A 20,950-nucleotide genomic window follows, 5' to 3' on the forward strand; every position below is an offset into this window, starting at 1 on the left:
ACATACTCAGCATTGTGTGCTGAAAAAATTGTATTCCAATTAAATATATGTAGGCACTAACATATATCTTTTAACCAACAGACTAGAATTGTAATGGGCCTTTATTTTTTTTTTATTTTTTTATTTTTTTTTTTTAAAACCTTTATTTCGAAATTCAGGACACAGCTATTCAGCCGACAGCCCGAAGGTTCGGCAGCATTGCAAGTTAGATACAGTGATGTGTTCCCCAATACAGTTCAAAGAGTAATGTAAAGGTCCAATTTTAAATAAACACAGAAAAAACACACAACAAACCCCAGCAAGGCAGAACATTGAAAGCCCATGGCGAAAGCCCCCAGGGGAGGCCGGACCCCACTCATCTACTAAGTATAAGACTGTGTGCGGAGGAAGAAGGGGAACAGCAGAGGCCCAGAACGGTTACTAAAACCAAACTGTGCTGGAAAGTAGGTCAGGGGGAAAGCTGTTCCTCGGGAGGTTCCAGTTCCGGGGCAAGACATATTCCCCCCCTGTATTGGTTCCACCGCCCCCAGATGGCATGCCACTTCCGGGGGCGACCTCTAGAGCAGTAGACCGTCTTCTCCCTAAACATGCTCCAATCCATGTTCTCCTTCCACGCGGTCAGTGTAGGGGGTCCCGAGGAGCCCCATAATCGCGCGATATCCCTTTTAGCTACCATGTTACCCAGAGTCACCCATTGGGTCTGCGCCTCATCAAGGTCAGTGGGCCCCCAGACGTTCAGGAGGCAGCACCGCGCCTCCGGCTGTACCACAATGCCCGTCACCTCCCCCATAACTGCATGGACTCTCCTCCAGAACTCCACAATGACACCACATTCCCAAATGATGTGCAGGAAAGTACCCACCATACCACATCCCCTTCTGCACCGGCCGTCCTCCGAGAATCCCATGTGGACCAGCCTTGGCCCCGTCACATACACCCGGTGCAGTATTTTAAGCTGCACCAGCCTCAGACGCGACGGGATCGCAACCTCCTTAGGCGAAGAAACCGCTGACTGCCAGTCCTCATTATCCAACTCAAGGCCATCCCTGGTCCACTGTTCTCTCAGCCCCAATAGCAAGTCTGCCCGGACGTTTATCAACTTCTTATATATGAGCGAAATCGTGCTCTCGGGCATATGACCATCAAGGACTCGGTCCTCAAGGGGAGAGGACTCCGGCACCTTCTCACCCTCCACGGTAATGGGCCTTTATTAACGCGTTTCATAACAGTAAAACAAGTCAAATGTTGTGATTAAAAAATGTCAGATAACAGAGTGCTTTTGATGGAGCGACTTGAATGGAGTAGCGTCTGAAGAGTAGAATTAACTGGGAGAAAGGATACTGATGGAAGGGAATCAAAATGAGGAAACACAAAAGATGTGTTAAGAAGCTCAAACTTTAAAGTGGTACATCAAGCATATCTCAGATAGCTTACCATACAAGAGATGTGCCTAGATGTTACAGACACTACAGTTCAGAAGATGTACTTAAGCAGACGGTTTGGATTCTAGAATAGGTGTTGACGTTGGGTGGCAAATATTTTCTCAAGTTGCCAATACAACTAAATGAGTTTGTTCTCTGAAGGAAAGATCAGGGAAAGTAATGGTTACCAAGTAGGAAACAGCCATGTAAATGTTTATGTCTATAGCCTTGGTGATTAATCAGCCACTGGCAGCTTCAGCACACAGCCTGAGATTCACAACCTGGTTGTGTGGATATTTATAAAAGTGTGACACGAGGGAATGATCCTAGAACTGCCAGGACTGGGGTGCGGAATGGGCTTTACTACAGTTTGTGATCGTTTCATAAACAGTTGTTTGTGAAACGCACCTGAGGATCAGTTCATCTAGTGAACTAGCACTCCACGTTCTTGTTGTTTAATTTTATTTGTATATGCACAGTGGTTTGCTATTCTTTAGTAATTGGAATGTTCGAGGTCTAATAACGTTTTAAGGGCAGGAGATAAAAAGTCCAAGAGGTCATGGTAAGGCATGTGAATTATATAAGCTAAAAGGGATGTGTGTAGAATTGTTTATTGCTGTTTCTAATAAACTCAAAAAGGGCATGTGAAAACAAGCATTGGCAGAGTCAATAGGTCTGACTCTAATACACTATCACACGTAAATACAGGCCTTCACAAATGCGGTCTACATGCGTTGCAAACAATAATGCTATTTATCGCATCAAAGCCAGACCCACAGGATTTGACAATGCTAGGAATAAGTAGCAAATAAAGATTTGCTTTCTGCATAGAATGCATTTATGAGACAAAAAATTGAATAGGACAATCGGCATGATGATTGAGTGTACTTGTCAGAAGTAAAATTGTTCCTCATGCATTCCATTGAAGCACTTCCATGAGGGTGGAATTATACACCGAGCAGCCAATAGCACCAGGTGATAGAGAAATACTCCTTTGGGTACATCCAAAGCCCACTGTACATATGTTTTAAAGAATTGGTGACAATAGGTTAATGGCAATTGCGGGTACAGCAGGTCTAAAAATGCCAAAGCCAGAGTCACATACTGAAACACACGCCCAACAAGAAACATCTTATGTATGTTCTCTCCATTATCTATAAGAGAGCAAATGTATCGACTCCCACGCGATATCCAGAATATATTGTATGCTCAATATGTGACAGGGGACAAATAAACTCACTTTTCAGAGGGATTGGGATAAAGAACTACACATTACCCTATATTCAGACCAATGGGAAAAGATACTCCAGCGAGCGACTAACTGTACCTCCCATGCAGCCGGGAGAGAGAAAACACTTAAAATCCTATATAGGTGGCACTACACTTTAATGCGATTGGCCCATATGAATTAATTTGACAGAGAAGCAGGTCCAGACTTTCGGGCAGGGATTCTGACAACAATACACCAGATTACGGAATCAGAGCCTGCTCGCTGCCCTTCAGTTGTATTGTTAGGCTCTCCGGATGATGAAAGTTACCCGTTTGGAAGTAGAAAGGGGTGCCTCATCTACCTCCTACTGCTGGCAGCCAAATAAACGGTTCTGGCCCTATGGTCAGGGCAGTATCCACAGAGGCAAAATGGACAGACAGACTGTGGTGGCTTTTTGGGATTGAAAAGCTTTTTAAAGGGAATAGGGGAGAAACTAAAGACTTTACTAAACAATGGGGTCCCTTGCTAGAGTTCTTTCAGACAAAATATAAGGAGCTTACATGCTTGTATTGAAGGGACTACGAGCATTACATATTTTGGCACATTACAAAAGTAATGACTACTATAAAGCAGCCAAACCAAAACGGTAAGAACCCAAATATGAGGTCACATTTTAAAGAGAGAAGCTGTAATGAAAGTACAGCATGAGACACAGCCCAGTTGAGGAGGATCTACATCGGGGAGAGGAAGTTTTCTGTTGGGACTAGGGCTCTACTGAAAAGGGGGGCTACTTGTTGTCCTTGGAGAAACTATCTTGAAATATCAACAAATATGTATTCAAACCATGAGAGAAAAATTTCTGAATCACAACTGGACCCATGCCCAAGGCAAGCTTAAAGGAAACCCTATCTATTAAAGCGATTGCAGATGTATAAATCATTACAAACACCTTCCTTCTTAGAGGTACCATGATCAAAGTGCTAATTTACCAAATCATTCCTAAAGAAACCTTGCCTTGATAACCCTGTGAACTAGAGACCAATAGCAAATAGATGCTGATTGAATAAACTAATAGAAAAGACAATCTACGTCCAAATATGGAAATTCATTGAGTAAACAAAATCCTTTCAGATGCCCCAGCAAGATCTGTCCTTACATATGTACAGAATATATACTTTGCTTTGGGAGAACGAAGAACACAGGTAGATGCTAATGAAATGGCAGCCCTGATCCGGCTAGATGTCTCTTTCCCACTTTCAACATGGCCCACCAACCACCATTACAGACCAGACTGGAGATTGTGGGTATCAAAGGAAAAACATTGAACTGGATCACCTCCTTCCTATCCTACCGCAGCCACACCATCTCACTACCCCAGTTCATATCCAAAAAATACTAATTGGATACTGGGGTCCTCTAGGATCAATCATGTCTTTCCTCTTTTTCAAAATCTACCTCAGCCCTGTGCCTGCTCTGACTCAATTCTTCGGTCTCTTGTTACACCACAGCAGACGACAAAGAGATTATTCTCGACCTTAACATCCTCAATGATTCCATGGGCACTATGCGTGATCAGGATGAATGACTGGATGATAGCCAACCATTTTACTGCGTCCAAGTGACTGTCACACTTGTGTTCGGTTACCTGGATTACCCAAATGTACTATACCAAGAATTGCAGAAATCACTCATAAAAGGATTACACCAGGTGCAAAACTCACTCCTACAATCAAAACCCTGGGACCTCATCATCCTGCCCTTAAGACTCGGCAGTGACTCCCTAAATCTCGTTCAAAGCACTGTGTATAACACTTTGAGAACTAACTAGAATAAGACCAACATTGCTAAATTAGAAACCCACCATACTAGATGCAGGGTTCAGTCCAACTAATTCCTGCAGCTGCAAGTGCCACGTTCAGGACCCAAACTCAGAGGGTGTTATTTCTCAGTCCAAGTCATCAAGCTGTGAATGCTTTCCACACCTATATAAAGAAACTAGGAAAGTATCATGCTTTCCATAAGGCCATAAAGAACAAGTTACTTATGCCAGACTGGATACAGAGGGTGTTTTCAGCATTGCTTCTGGGCACCAGCAGGTGACATCGTGCGGCTCCTACACGGCTTCATCCCACCTCGTAAATGACATTAGCGGTGCATATAAGCACTACCCCTGCGTCCTGATGTTAGTTAGTTTCTTTCTTTTTTTTTTTTTTTTTTTTTTTTTTATAAAAATTTTTTTTTATTAAAACAATAAGGCAGTTACAAGCATGGGCCTACAACCACCAGGGCCGGCCGCTAGACTCAGAAAGGATCGTACATTAGGTAAAGCCGTAGGCGACATCTGGGGCCCAGCCCCGTAAATGGCTCAGGATAGCTCAAGAGAAGCAGGAGACATACATTTGACATAAATAACAACAAAAAACAAAAGGCGAGGCATACGGGCAAAAAGCATGGGTCAGGCTACATCCGGGGGACTTTTACTCCAAACCTTCAATTAGCTATCAACAGGAGGGAGTGCTGAAAGATCGGGGGGGGTAACGGGAAAGGAACATCCATATTCGATTATTACAATCAGTTGCAAGGAACCATCAAGGGTCAGGGGGACAGGGCAATATCGGTGTCCACTAGGGGGGGCGTACAGATACCCCCACGATACACGTTCCATTGCCCCCAAATTCTACCCCATGCCCCGGGTTTACCGCGGGCCACATATACCGTCTTCTCCCTGAACATACACCAGTCCATGTTTTCCTTCCATACTGACACGGTGGGTGGCCGCTGGGAGCCCCAAAGCTGCGCTATATCCCTCTTAGCAATCATGTAGCCCAGGGCCGCCCACCGAGTCTGCGCCGCGTTATAATCATTGGGCTCCCACACATTCAAGACACAGCGACGCACCTCCGGCAGCAGCGCCACCCCGGTGACTTGTCCCATGACCCCATGAACCCGACGCCAGTATTCCGCCACCTCCCGGCACTCCCAAAGGATATGGAGAAAGGTGGCACTGAGTCCACACCCCCGCTTGCAGAGCCCATCTTCCGAGAATCCCATCGAGACCAGACGGGGGCCCGTCACATACACCCGATGGAGAATCTTTAACTGGACCAGGCGGAGACGGGCTGGAATGGCGACTTCCTTGGGGGACGATAGTGCGGACTGCCAGTCCTTGTCGTCTAATTCCACCCCGTCCCCCGTCCACGTCTCCCGAAGGCGCACCAATAGGTCGGCCCGATTATTAATGAGTTTTTTATAGATTAAGGAGATAGTACTGTCGGGAACATGACCATCAAGTATGCGGTCCTCGAGGGGCGAAGAGGCCGGGATCTTGGTCCCCTCCCCAAAGACAGAGAGCAGGGCATGCCGAACCTGGGCGTATCGGAAGAACTCCTTTTCCGTGAGTTCGTATTAGCTCTGGAGCGCCGCGAAGGTCTTAACCGCGCCCTTCATCCATAAGTCTCCCACTCTACTGATGCCAATCGTGTCCCAACGGTCAAACCCCTTCGTTGTCCAGAGGCTTCCCAGTCGGTCGGAGGCAAATAAAGGAGTCGCGCATGTCAGTCGCTCACTCCAGCCCATGGCTACATTGGCCGCCTTCCAAATCCGTACCGCGATCTTAGTGGGGCCCGTCAGGGTCCGTCCAGCCGTACGGGAGTAAAGCGCCCTGTTATAGTTACCGCCGGGAAGCAGGAATTTATCCATCTCATACGCCGGGTTCAAGCCAGGCGCATACGTGGCATGGTTAATGGCTGATAGCTGTGAGGCCCAATAATACCTGCGAATGTCGGGAAGCGCGATGCCCCCGTCGTACCAGGGGAGAGTGAGTTTGGCCAGGGCGATACGCGCCCGTCCGTCCCACACCAGTCTTCTCTGCAGGCTCTCTACTTCCCGAAAGTAGGCCACTGGAATGATGTCGAAGGAGTTCTGAAGTGCATAGAGGAACCTGGGAAGGGACATCATTTTAAACAATGCGGCCCGACCCAGTGGGGACAGGGGCAGCCTACACCACCGAGCCGTGTCTTCCCTCAGACGCCGAAGTGGAAGCAGGAGATTGTGCTCATAGCGAGCTACCGGGTCCAGCGAGATGTGTATCCCCAGGTATTTAAAGCCGGACCGAGATATTTGGATCGGAAGCCGAGGCGGCAGGAGAGGGGGGCCACCGGAGATAGGATAGACGCAGGATTTAGACCAGTTAATCGTGAGACCCGAATTTCTCCCGTAGGAAGTCAGAACATCGAAGAGAACGTTAAGCGACTGCCGCGGCGAGGTAAGATACAGGAGGATATCGTCAGCATATAACGAGACCCGATCCTCAAAGCCCGGGGCCCACCGGATCCCCCTGATCGAGGGCTCCCAGCGGAGCCAAGCGGCGAGTGGCTCCAGGGCGAGAGCAAAGAGCAGAGGGGACAACGGGCACCCCTGCCTCGTACCCCTACCGAGAGCGAAGGGCCGAGAGACCCGCCCATTAACCACCACCTGAGCCATGGGTCCCGTGTAGAGAAGCTTCACCCAGCCAAGAAATCCCTCCCCAAAGCCGAATTTGGTCAAGACAGCCCAGAGGAATGGCCACTCGATGGTGTCAAAGGCCATCGTGGCATCTAAAGAAACCAGCACGGCCGGTTCGGAGAGGTACTCCGCCCTGGCGAGGGCGCCGTGGAGACGCCGCAAGTTGAGGGCGGTGTTGCGATGTGGGATGAAGCCGCATTGATCAGGATGAATCAGATCGCAGATGACGCTCAACAAACGATTGGCAAGGTCTTTAGCCAGGATTTTAGGCTCTGCATTTAGCAGTGAGATAGGCCTGTAAGAGGCACAGCGGTCCCGTGGCTTACCTTCCTTGGGGATCACGACTATCGTGGCCAGTCGCTGGTCGACCGGAAGGGAACCGGCCTCAAGGGACTCCTGAAACATACGACTGAGGAAGGGAGCTAGTTTATCTGGGCGCAACTTATATAATTCGATAGGTAGACCGTTGGGACCCATGGCCTTGCCCGAGCGAAGGGACCGAATCGCAGTCGCGATTTCATCCACTGACAAGGGAGCGTCCAGCTGCTCACGGTCCTCGGCAGAAAGGCCAGGCAAAGCAATGTCCCTCAGGAGAAGGCGAGAATCTTCCTCATCCCTATCAGTCACCGGGGAGTACACAGTCCGGAGGTGGTCGGCAAAACATTCCACAATCTCACCAGGCTCAGTCACACACACTCCATCCGAGACACGCAACTCCGGGACCACACGATTCACTCTCTCCTTCTTGTCCAGCCACGCAATCAGCTTTCCCGCCTTGTCCCCGGCATCATACAACCGACCCTGCTGCTCCCTATACATAGTTTTGGCAGCGTCGGTGACAAGAGATCTGTATTCAAACTGTTTCAGGCTGAGGGCATGGAGCCCGTCCGGAGTGACACCCGCCTCCAAGGCCGACTCCAGCCCCGAGATGTCAGTCTCCAGCTTCACCACCGCCTCACTCCTGAGCTTCTTGGCCACCACTATCTGGCAGAGGGCGTGTCCGCGGATTACGGTTTTAAAGGCTTCCCACAGGGACATTGCAGACAACACAGACCCCTCATTTTCAAGAAAGTATTGGTCCATAGCCTTAACCAGACTATCGCGGGTCGTAGGGTCTCGCAGGTACCACGGGTTAATGGGAGCGATCCGCCCTGCAGACCGCGACTCGGTGTCAAAGAGAAGCCACAGCGGGGAATGATCGGAGATACCCCTCGCCAGGTGCCTGACCTCTCGAATTCGACCCGTCTGCGCCGCGGGCATAAGGAAATAGTCTAACCTAGAAAGACTCCCATGTGCCCCAGAGTGAAAGGTGTATTGACATTGGGTCGGATGCATTAATCGCCAACTATCCACCAGGCCGAAGGTCTCCAAAAGACCACCTAGCCAAGCCTGGGCAGCGGGGAGGGCCCTGGGTGGGTGACGATCCAGGTCCCCCGAAACCACCGAGTTAAAATCCCCGCCCATAAGCAAAAGGCCATCCGGAAGTTCAAGCAGCATTCGACCCAAGTCCGCGAAGGTGGAGTTCTGGAGGCCCGGTGGGACGTAAATTGAGACCAGGGCAAGGGGATGTCCCTCCCACCTCCCAGTCAGACAAACATAACGCCCTCTGTCATCTGAGACCACCCTCGTGATCTCCAACGGAAGTGAGGATCGCAGGAGAATGCCCACCCCCCTGGAGCCAGTTGTGAAACCAGAGTGAGCCACTAGGCGGTATCCCCCCCTGTTCATTGCATGGCAGACATTGCCAACCAAATGCGTCTCCTGGATAAACACCACATCAGGAGTCAGACGACGCAAATACTGCAGAACTACACCCCGTTTGATACGGTCCCCCAACCCATTGACGTTCCATGACATCAGCTTCAACCCGTCCCCCCCCATCCCCTCCAATAGATCAGAGGTCCCCCCGCAAGTAGCACAAGTCCCAAAGGTGGCAGAAAATCAATACCTCGCCCTGCAAACAAAAACCACACTACAAAACAACCCCTCCTTCCCCCCCACCCCCCCCCAACACCCAACTCCCCCCACCCTGCACCCCTGCGGGCCAAAAAACCCCCCCAAATTGCAGTGTGCCTGTCGCCCAACTAACCCCAGTCTACAAAAAGACCCCGGAGGAGGAAAGGGACCCGTCCCCGCCCGCCCCCCATACAGGTACTAGCAAAACACACTGAACCAAAAAAGTACAACCCAGCTGAGCAGTGCAAATTGGCAAAATCAAGGACCAAGAGTCACTCCAAAGGGGACCCGTCACCGTTGGCACCCGCAGAGGGCCCGGGACGGCCACCTCTGTCCGGCAGCGAGTCCAACCAGTCACTCACGGCCACAGGAGAGTCAAAGAAGGCAGTCCGATCCTCATGTTCCACTCGGAGTTTGGCAGGGTAGAGCATAGAGTACTTTAGGCCCAGCTCACGAAGACGACGTTTCACCCCCTGGAATCCCATCCGCTGTTTCTGGACAAGTTGAGTAAAGTCCGGATAAAAGTTGATGGATGAGTTCTCATATCGAACCGGGCCATGGACCCGCGAGGCCTGCAGAATCGCATCCCGGTCTCTGTAGTAAAACAGTTTGGCCACGATAGGCCTCGGGGGGGCCCCCGGCCGTGGCCGCCCGCCCGGAACTCGATGAGGCCGTTCAACGGCAAAAAATTTACTCAAGCCCGCAGGGGTCAGCCGTTGGAGGATGAGTTCCTCGACCAGGAGGTCAACCGGGCGGTCGTCGGAGGACTCCGGTACGCCGACGACACGGATGTTGTTGCGTCGGGCCCGTCCCTCGAAGTCCTCCAGCCGCCGGGCCATCTGCTCATTGACCACCTTGATGTCGCCGAGCGCGGCCTGCAGGTCCGCCACATCCGCACCCAGGGTGGAGGTCCGCGTATCGAGAGTTTGAACCCTCTCGTTTGTTTTGGAGAGGTCTGCCCGTATTAAGGTGACATCAATCGCCACCGTATCGATCTTGCGGGCCAGGGCCTCGTATTGCGTGGCGATGGTCTCCCTGATGCCATCAATGGCGCCCATGATGTCCTGTAGGGAAAGTTCCGAAGAGACGGATGTGCCACCACCGGCGACGTCTGAGGGGGGACCGGCCGTTACAGGAGAGCCTCTGCCCTGAGTGTAGCGGTCCATGTTGTTGGTCTGGACCGATCCTCCACGGAGGGAGGATTTAGTCTTGCGCCCCTCGGGGCCCCCCTTGCCCCCCATGCGGCCACGGACTCCGAGGGGGACCGCCGAACAAAAGTAGTTGGGATACCGGCCCTGGAAACCAGCGCCTCACCCGAGGCCACAGTATGGCGGTGCGGGGGGACCCAAGGCGATAGGCACTCTAGTGGCAGGTGGTGACAAAGCTTTGTGCAGAGGTCAGGGAAACACCCCGCCACCTCAATCGCTCCACCGGCCAGCCCCCCGAGGTCTGAAAGTGAAACCGAAAGTGGCCGAGCGGCCCCTGGCACCGCGCCGCAGCCGTTGTTGTTCAACTGCGACACGGCCCCGCGGCTCACCTTCGCCCCGGGCACCTCCGTCGGGTGGGTCCCAAAAGTTCAAACAACGATAACTCAGGATTCCCGGGTCCGATTAAATTTCTGAAAGGAGATACGTGCTCAGCCGGTCGTCATCTCCCAGATTCCATAAACCAAATCAGGATATTGTCAGGATAAAGTTAGTTTCTTTCTTGACTCCATTTGCGCCATTGGAGCGGAGCCCAACAATTGAACAGATGTGTCAGTGTGAAGACAGGGTCGGACTGGCCTACGGGTGTGTCAGTGTGTGGGACGATTTTTCGTCCATTTGTGGACCTTTTTTTATTGTTTTGGGATGGCAGTTTTTACTATGAATATCACACCTTACAAAACACCTCGATAGGTTGTCTTTACAAGTTTGAAACGGCCCCAATTTGCTAACAGAGGCTACTTTTATTCTGCTACACAGGCCTATTTTCGGGCCCAGTCTGACCTTGTGTGCAGGTATGTAACTTTGACCCTTTTACTCATATACAAAGGAACCAAAAGTTGGAGGGGTGGTGAGGAATCTTGTGGTTAGAAAGAGTGTCCACCAAGTCTCCAGTACTGCGGCATTTTTGCAAGGTAGTGCTGTCAAACATCCCACAGATTAGAGAACGGATGGACATTGCAATGGGGCAACACTGTCTCTTGGGCTCTTTCCCTAGACCCAAGAGCAAGAAGGACACAACAATATTCATAGACCTGTCACTTTTCCTAGCTAACAGGCTGATATCAAGAAGGTAGAAGTTCCCTATTCCTCCGTTAGTCCAGAAGTGGAGATAAAAGTTGATCTGATTGGCACAGATCGAGAGCATGGTCCTCCTGAGAGAGCAACTTACTGGGACACGATATTACACAATTTTATGGAGTATGCTAAAAATGATACCGGCCTACCACAGTCTTCCTTGACTAACCATTTAAGAGGATACTAATGCAACACATTTGAGACAGGGTCTTCTTGGCAGGAGAAAGGTGGTTGGGATTCGGCACGGGGGTTCACCTCCCTCTGCGCCCTATACTTCTGCCTAGAGGGCCCATTGTCCTCTTATATCTTGCAATAAATGAGATGTATGGCTCTAGAAGAGTAGTTTGAGTAGTATAACTGCTTTGACCTAGAGGTGTGCCCAGGAGGATTGGGGGTGGGGGGTATTAAGGGAGCTTATTTTTATAAAAATGGATCACCTGTTATGGACGAACCACATACACATGCCTGGTTGGCATGTAAGGGACTGTGTCACCGGATCCATAAAGTGCACAGTTCTCTTGATGTTGGACCAAAATATCCTTTGTGATGATGTCGTCTAATCATTAAAACCTTGTATCAGATGCTGATACAGGATTACAAGTGATGTATACTTGTTTGTCGTTTGCCAATAAATATATACTTTAAAAAAAATAGACTGTCCACCAGAAAGAGTGTTACCGAAGGTGTGTAACTTGTTATTCTGACAGATACTTCTTACTGCAGATTCCTCACCTTGTAAACAGATACCAGAACAGTACCTCCCAAAGTGCTGGGTCTGCTGAAAGGCTCAAACTAAAATGTCCTTCAGGACCAAATGGGCAAAGTGCCTCTCCCATCATACCTGGCTATCAAAGCAGTACATGTAAATTAAGAGGTTTCTCTTGGAGAATCAATCACAGATGGTCAATCTTCACTATATTCAACCCAACACCAACCATAAACCATTCAAATAAATTGTGACCACCTAAAAGTTAAGGACCCATAAATCAATCATAAATATACAATGCAGAACTTTTCAAAGCAGTAATGCTTTATGAACGTGAGGAGTGACGTCCATGTTGCAGCCTGACAGATGTCCAAAACAGGCACCCAGCTTGCCAAATGCAGTGTTCGCAGTCTTGGCTCTGGTCAAATGACCCCTCAGACCCTGCAAGGGCTACTTGTTGGCCAATGCGTAACTGATTTTAATACAGAGGACAATTCACTTTTATATGATACTTTTCTGCACTGCCTTACCCTTCTTTGCCACTGAGAACTCCATTAAAAGCGATCGTCCACCCATTGGAACTGGTTACGATCGATGTACAAGCTCAAAGCTCATTTTGGGTCCAAACGATGAAGTCTATCCTTCTTTTTCACGGGGTGAGGCGGAGCAAAGAAAGGCAAAATTGTGACAGATTGTCTAACATGAAAAGGAGTACACTTTTGGCAAAAATGGAATACGGTGGTGTAAAGAGGGTGAATGGACAGAGCATGAAGTTCACTCATGCAACAGGGTGAAGTTATTGCAATAAGAAAGACGACAGTGGTGCATAGCTCAAATGGGGTACACATAAGGAAATTGAGAACAAAATTAAAGTCCCACTGCGGTATTACAAAATGTTTGGGTAGAAACATATGAACTAGACCTTTGAGAAAACACACCACAACAGGTGAATTAAATGAGAATGTTTGGTCCAGCAAACGCAGAGGCCAACAAATAATCTTTAACAGTGCCCATAGCAAGTCTTGCCTAAACACAGCTCAAAAAACAAACCATCACACAACGTTACTTGTAATGGGTCTGTATAGCGGGAAGAACACCAGGTTACAAACTTATCCCAGCACCTGATGTAAACAAATTTTGTAGAAGGACGCCTGGCACCTAGAATGGCATCAACAATTTCAGGATGGAGGTCAAAAGCAGTTAACTGTCACTGCTCACTTTCCACATGGATGTGTAGGTTGCTCAGGCCTCTGAATCACACCCTGCGGCTGCAACAGAAGATCCTCCAGAAGGGGTAGCTTGATCAGAAGACACAAAAACCTGGCCCAATCCAGAACCACTAAGACGACGTGGGCTCAGTCGCTCCTGATCTTCTTCAGATCCTAAGGCAAGGGAGGTAGAGGTGGGAAGGCATACATGAGTCCCAAGCTCCACTGTAGGTGGAATGCACCTCCAAGAGGTATCGCAAAAGTGTTGACATTGTGCATTCTTAGTAGTGGCAAACAGATCGAGCCAGGGCTCCACCTCAGAGTATAAGTGCCATTCATGTTAGACTAGGCTTCACTGGTTGAATTATTCCATACTGCCACTAGGTTCAAGATCAGGGAAATGCTCTGACTGTTCTGTCAGCCCCACAGGCGCAGAGCATCCTGGCACAAGCTCCAAGATCCCACCTCACACTGCTCGTTACGGTAATAGATGGGGGTTGTTCTGTCTGTGAGAACCTACACCAGCCTCTCTTTGATTGTCGGCAGGAAGGCCTTCAATGCCAGGCCAATGGCCTGCATCTCTAACAAGTTGATGTGGCGCTGGGTCTCTGCCGGAGATCAGAGTCCTCTGATTTCCACCTCTTCCAGGTGCCTTATCAACACAGCAGTGATTCATCCGTCACCACCATCAACTCTAAGTGGGGTAAGGAGAGGGGTCTGTCGCTGGTCCAACTGCAGTCAAACAGCTACCACTGCAGGTCTTGTGCAGTCTCCTCTGAAACCTAGATGGAATCTGACAGGTCTTGTAGGTGCTGAGTTCACTGAGACTTCAGGTCCCACATCAGAGCCCACATGTGCCATCTGACATAGTTCCACAAGAGGATGCATGAGGCCATGAAGTCTCATAGCTGCTCTCATCGAGACCAGAGACTGAAAGATCAGGATCATAGCTCAAATGTCCTGGGCTCACTGACCCGGGTGGAAGGCTTAAAACTGCACCACATGCACAATGGATCTGATGAACAGGAGCCTATTTGAAGGAGTCGGTGACACTCTGGCACGTTGATCGAGAAACCCAATGAAGTTAAGAGGTATGCAGTTATAAGGAAGTGGTCAACGACTGACTGCGGCAAGACCGCCATCAACAGCTTGTCATTAAGGTAGGGGAAGACTGATATGTCCAACTGCAAAGGTGAGCAGTGACCAAGGCCATCACTTTAGTGAATACCCAAGGTGCAGTGGGGAGGCCAAAGGGGTGCATAGAAGACTGAAAATGCTCTTGGCCCAATTTAAACTACAGGTAATGCTTGTAAGACTGAAGGTCGGGGAAATTAAAATCGGCTAGTAGTTCTGCAGGTCCAGCGCTACCATTCAGTCTCCTGGATTCAGGGCCGATAGAAACTAGGCCATTTTCTATGGTTGGTTCATGGACCAGATTATGGCCATGCCCATTTAGAATTTTCAAGTGTGAATCTCTTATGGCAGAATAAAATTTAAGGTAAGCCTTCAACGTACCAGAAGATCACAGAATAGGTGGTAAGTTCGTAAAGCCAGGAACGAATGTGAAGAGCAATGTAACTATAGTGGTTAGAGCATGAGTAACAAGTATTGGACAAACTCTTGCACTCAGATTGAAGAAGACCAGGTAAGGCGTGCAAAAACAAGATCATGTATGAGGAAGTGCCAGAAAGGAACTTAAAAATGTTTGCCATTATGATGTGACATAAGGAAATGAGTAAAGTATTACACAAAGCCACAAAGGGATACCCCAAGACCGATGGCAAAGGTTTAAGTTACAAATCCAGGGGTCATCTAAATCATGTTTTTTGATGGAGCAGATGGACAATGTGCAAAGCTGCAGGTCACAGAGGAAGAAAATCCAAAGATCAGTTGAAGAAACAGTCTGGTACATATTGAATCCTTAATCAGGATAAAATCTGGAAGGGGTATTGGAATCAACTTTAATACAGTTAACTATGTTCAAACAAATAAAGTGCACAAGTTGAGGTTTGTGAAAACAAGGATACATGATCAGACTGAAGCCTCCACAGTTGAAAAGTACTAGCTGTTGTGTTTATGCTTATTTCATAAAGGCTGTCTGAAAATGCTCCTCACACATGTACAAATAGGCTAAATAGTTCCCATTCAAGATTACTGTCCTTTGATGCACATGCACAAATCAATGTGCAGGTGGTCTGTACTAATGCCTAGGTCTGGCCTTCTGGATGTCGGGGAAGGTGCAGGGAGAGAGGGACACCACTGAGAGTCCAGACTTGGCAGCACAACAGGGCAATTCAAGTATCATTCTGCTGTAAAAAGGCCGCTTTCACTTTGCCACAAGTTTGGTCTCTGGCCAGGACTATATTGACCCAGTCTCTAGCATGCCTGTATCCCTCCTCCCTGAGCACAATCAGCTGCAGAGAGAAGGAGAAGGAGAACAGCACGCTACAGGCCCACCTTGAGCGGGATTATATGAGGAAGTTAGCTTGGCTCCACACAATGTAACTCCTCAGTGTCACTGCACTGGGGTGAGACTTTGAACCAGATATAAGCCCAGAGAAAGACGAGTGTTCAACCTCTCAGTGGATCTTTCCACTTCCACTGCACCCAGCAGAGGCAAGCTTGATTCATGGCTGCAATGATTTGCAGTACTGTCCGTGCCCAATGCGAATCGATTGTGATCTCATGATGCAACAGAGAGTCTCGAGGCAATGCTCTGGAAATCTTTAGGAAAGAATGGTTTGGTCTTGAATTCCAGAGAACCTGACCTGACTCCATGTGGCCTTTGAGCATACTCTGGAGAAGACCTGGAGCACCTTGACGTAATGTAGGCTTTGGCTGACGCTTCAGGCATCTGGTCCAATACCCACTGTACTGACAGAACTCTGGGTCACTAGACAAAAGAAAAGTAGTTATAGGCCTGGGCCTTACACAAAGTGTACTGGGTGCACAAGTAATGGTACAGCCTGGAATTAAAAGACATGTCACTCGTATAAAGCATCCCCAGCCATTAAAACACACATATCGCACAGCAGGTGCCAGAAAATCTCCTTGGTGGGTGGGCTTTTACTTGACCTGGACCTGCATTCAGAAGATTTGTGAGCACCGCTGTGGGCATTAAGATGGACAGGAGTAAATCCACTAGACTTCACTAACCACTTCTTCAAAGGTGGGGTAGAAAGAAACAATAAAATATGTTTGGGATACCTTGTTGATAAGAATAATCCAAGTTGGAGGGGCTGATCCCCATTGGTCAGTCAAAGAATAAAAGTTCACTAAGGGAGTTGGGGCATGCCAAGGGATGAGCATTTGATGATACTCCAGCTTCACTCTGCTTTTACTGAAACTTTGAAGACAAACCACTTTAAATAAAATATTATATGGTTCTAAATTGCAACGTATCTTGCTGCATAAATTTAGGGCAACAAGCCATGATACATACAAAGACAAAAACTATATAAACTACAAAACTTATCAATTGCTTAAATCTAGAAAACACAACACACAAGAATCATAAAAGCATAAACAATTTACAAACACATTTTTAAAAAACATCATTCATTTTGCAAACCTACTTGTATGATCATATTTAAAACCCAGATAAATTGATTTTGTCCGGCATCATAATCACATTAGACTCAATAAAAATATTGCTCATATCAAGATAGTTTTCCTACATATTAAAACATTTCTTAAAAACTCTATAATAGTAGCAATAACAAATTAATTTTCTAATAATTGTAAGGCCAGAAGGGCGGGACGGCATTGTTTAAGACGAAGGGTTCTAAGTATCGGTAAAATCCATTTCTTTTGCTGCGTGGAATATAATTTACAAAAGAACAATACATGTAGTGTCAACTGTGAAGATTTATCGTCACACGGACATTTAATCAGCGTTTTAGACCAATCATTCTGTTCTGGGAAACGGATTAATCTGTGTATAAGATTTAGTCTGAAGCGCGTTAACAAATATCTATTATAGTCCTTTAATAATGATCCGTATACAAGGCTGAATAGTAAAGGTGATCAACGTAAGATGATGCGGCTGTACAGTTGTTTAAGTCATAATTGTACAAATTCCAGCTTCTTCTAGTAAACTCATGCAACTATCCTTAAGATCTTTTCTAGTTACAGTACTGAGGGTACTAGGATCATCATAATATTCCGGATGTCCGAGATTACAGGCAAATTGTTTTATATGTGCTTCACCCCATCTAGCTTATAACAGTCCCCCATAACTTGGCGATTGAATAAAGTTTCTTCTGTGGTTCATATACTGTGCCAAAGAAGAACTGGCTGAATTTTTATAATGTCCGACAAATATGGCATGCCAAAATCAGTGTGACAAATGTGTGTAGAGGTACTAGGTGGAACTGCCAGCAAAAACCTAGGAAAAGAGTTCTCAGCCACCTGCAAAGGGTTAATGTCGGCATGACCCCAAACACCAGCGCCATAGGTAGCTACCTTTTTCTTCTCATTCGGCTTTGGCAAAGTCAGCTGCGTGTTTATTTTCGAATCGTGCTTTCACTTATGCGAAAATAAACACGTGGCTGCCTTTGCGGTACGGCGCTTGTTTTACTTGTTATTTACTTGTTTGACCTGCGGTCGCACAACTGCTCCCTATGCCTTTTGATTTCCAGCGCGACTGACAATAGGCTTGTAAATCTTGTCACGGCGCATCTTTCATACTTCATTTTATTAGTTTCCTGCTCGTGGCAGCTTAAGGGCATAGCTCTAATGTGAGTGTCTGTTTGCGAGCCCTTTTTTAAATTACTTTTTCTAATAAAGAGAAAGAAACGTGTGCAGCATTTTTAAATTGCACTAACTTTATTTATAGGATTTTGAGCGCCAGCGCTGCTTTTAGTTTCTCAGCATGGCGCCCACTTCAGGAAAGTCGCACTTCAGGTAGTGGTCTTTTTTCCCCTAACAGCACTGAAGGGGGGGGGCATGGCTGCTTAGTTTACAATTCTCCTCTGCCACTGTGAGGAACAGCCTCAGGGAACACCGCCGCCTCTGCCTTTCGTAGGAGAGCGGCACCTCACCCCAGGTAACTGCTGAAAAGGCATAGGCCGATCGGGACAGGGAAAGCGACAACATGGGGGTTTGCCCCGGGGGCGGGGGGGGGGGAAATTGAGGTTTGTCCCCGTTAGTGGCAACCTCCCTTTGTTCATCTCTGCTGCAGTGGCTGTTTGTTGCAATGCGGTCCCTACTTCAGGCCGCACGCCTTTATTGTATCAGAATGGCGCCCGCTTTATGGCCATCGCGCTTCGTGTTTCATGAAGTGCAGCGGCTGTGTAGCGGGAGGCGTGTTGATAATAGAAAGGTGCAAGGCGGCTGCACTTCTTTCAGCATGGCTTTTGCGCGCCTTTCTTTTATCATCACCGTGCCCTTCTGCAGCCGCTGTCACCAGGATTTGATGCAATTCACTTCCCATCACTCTACACAAAGTCTCCCATGCAATGTCTCCTGCAGCGTGTGCACGGTCTGCAGTGCAAATAACCCTGGCTCCGCCTGTGGTGTGCGCCCGGGATTCCCCAGGCGGGGGGGGGGGGGGGGGGGGGGGGGTCTTGACAACAGCCACGGACCTCAATCATTCAAGATGGGTGCCTAAACTAAAAAACACCGAGCCGTAGTAATTGCTTTTTTAGATGGGAAAAATCCCATAAGCTCAAGACGCCTCTTCATCTACCCCGCAGGCAATCTGTCTCGTCAAGGAGCACCCTCCCTCTACAGATCCATAAACAAGCTTGCATTCCTGCCTCGCCATGGGCTTTCTGTGGAATATTCTATTTGAGCTGCAACGCTCCACTGTTACCATCGTTGCTGCTAAATCACTAAAGAAAGTGAGGGTCATATATCCATGTTCCATCAGTAACGAGTCTCATATCATTGGTTTTACACAATAATATGTTCCATTTCATTTAATGTTGCTTTATTTGATTTGAGGATTATGGTGCTATCATGTGTTATTATCCATGCATTTTTTTACTTTGATGTGATCAAATAAAAATTGCGGCATACATGCCAACCCTCCCAATTTAGGCGGGAGACTACCGATTTCAAGGCTAGTCCCCCGCCTCCCGATTCTGTCATGCAGAAACCTGATTCAAAGTTTTGTAAATTGGCAAAAATAAAATTTGAAAGGCTGTCACAAACCCTCCAATCTCTCTCTCCAAGAATTACAGTGAACATCAAAGGTTAACTCTTTGCCCTTAATTCTTGGAGGTGGAGATTAGAGCATGTGACGGCCTTAAAATGTTATTTTTGGCAGTTTTACAAAGCATAAACTAATACGAAGTTTAGAACTGAGACCTCCGTATTAGTTTGTGCTGTTAGTATACTGCCAAAAATGAAATGCAGAGTGCCTATCACCATACATAACAACAGACCAGATTCAGGCGGATTACATTTGCCTCAATATGTCAGTGGGGAAGAAAAACATTCTCCCAACTATGCTTTTTAAAATCTCTCGCTTGCCTGCTTTAAAATGTTGACATGTATGCTTTGGGCAAAGTTCGCACTATATAAAACTGCAAAAAAAGGAGGGGGGGCAGGCTAGAATAGAAGATAGGCAAAGGCATTGGGGCTGGAGAACAGCTGAGAAACAGACCTCCGAAAGCCAGACCTCAGACCCTAAGCCATCTCTTGGTTGCCATGACACCAGGCCTGAATCAGGGGCCCGGTGAGTTCTTTCCCTTTCGTTGTATGAGGTCTCTTCAGGCGTCCTGGCAAGTGACAACATTTGGAACAAGCATTAAAAATGCAATAGGTCTCGCCTTTCCTTAAGTTAAAGCCATTTGCTTTGATATACAATACCATTAGCAAAGCAAATGGCTTTCACTTAATCAAAGGTGAGACCTATTGCATTTTCAATGCTTGTTTAAATATGGGTACCAGGATAGATTCTGCCCAGGTTGGCGGAAAATGGGTCGAGCAACTTGCATTAAAAACTGGAGTTAAAACCGTTCCCCATAACTCGAGGTTTCTCTTAAAAAGATCCACAGGGATACCGTCTGGTCCTGGCGCCTTTCATCCCATACTAGACATATTAGCCAGATTCACTTCAGATAAGTCAAAAAGTAAAATCGATCCTTCTTAGCAACAATTCCTGTCCTCGTCTGTAGAAGATTTTTGTAGGTCAACAGTAAAGGGATCGTTATACAATTTTGAGAAATGGTCCACCCATTCTGTCTCGCTGATGGCTATTTCTATCGACACTATGTCTTTGTTGGCCAAGAAGGGAGCGTTAACTGCCTTCCAAAACGCAGATGTATCTCTTAACTCAGATGCCTTATGCAAATCAACCCAGGCCGCCTCTTTTAGGGCCTCTTTCCTCCCATTTAATACACGCTTATACTCCCTTCTAGTTAAACAAAAATGGGGTGACCCAGAGTCCCTCAGAACCTGGGTATAAATTAGTAAACAAGAAATGGTTCTATCGGATTTAAGTCCATTCCTTTTCAGCGCACCTAGTGTCAAACGCATATGTTGATTATAACTTTCACAATAGTATCTCAACCACCTGAATAGAAAAATCTTTACAGACAATAAAGGCCGTGACTCAATCGTGGTGTCTACTGTTTATGTTATATCAGAATTAAATCATTCATCAATATTTACATATACTGTAGATCAAGGCTGTCAAAATACGGTACAATATATAC

General features: G+C 47.5%; 1 protein-coding gene across 1 annotated transcript in view; it reads right to left on the minus strand.

Annotated features, from left to right (window-relative positions):
- RINT1 (RAD50 interactor 1) overlaps positions 1-20,950 on the minus strand; it is a 132,454-nt gene that overhangs the window by 96,777 nt on the left and 14,727 nt on the right. The window lies entirely within an intron of this gene.

The sequence above is a fragment of the Triturus cristatus genome, chromosome 4_1 (assembly GCF_964204655.1).
Source record: "Triturus cristatus chromosome 4_1, aTriCri1.1, whole genome shotgun sequence".
Taxonomy (NCBI): domain Eukaryota; kingdom Metazoa; phylum Chordata; class Amphibia; order Caudata; family Salamandridae; genus Triturus; species Triturus cristatus.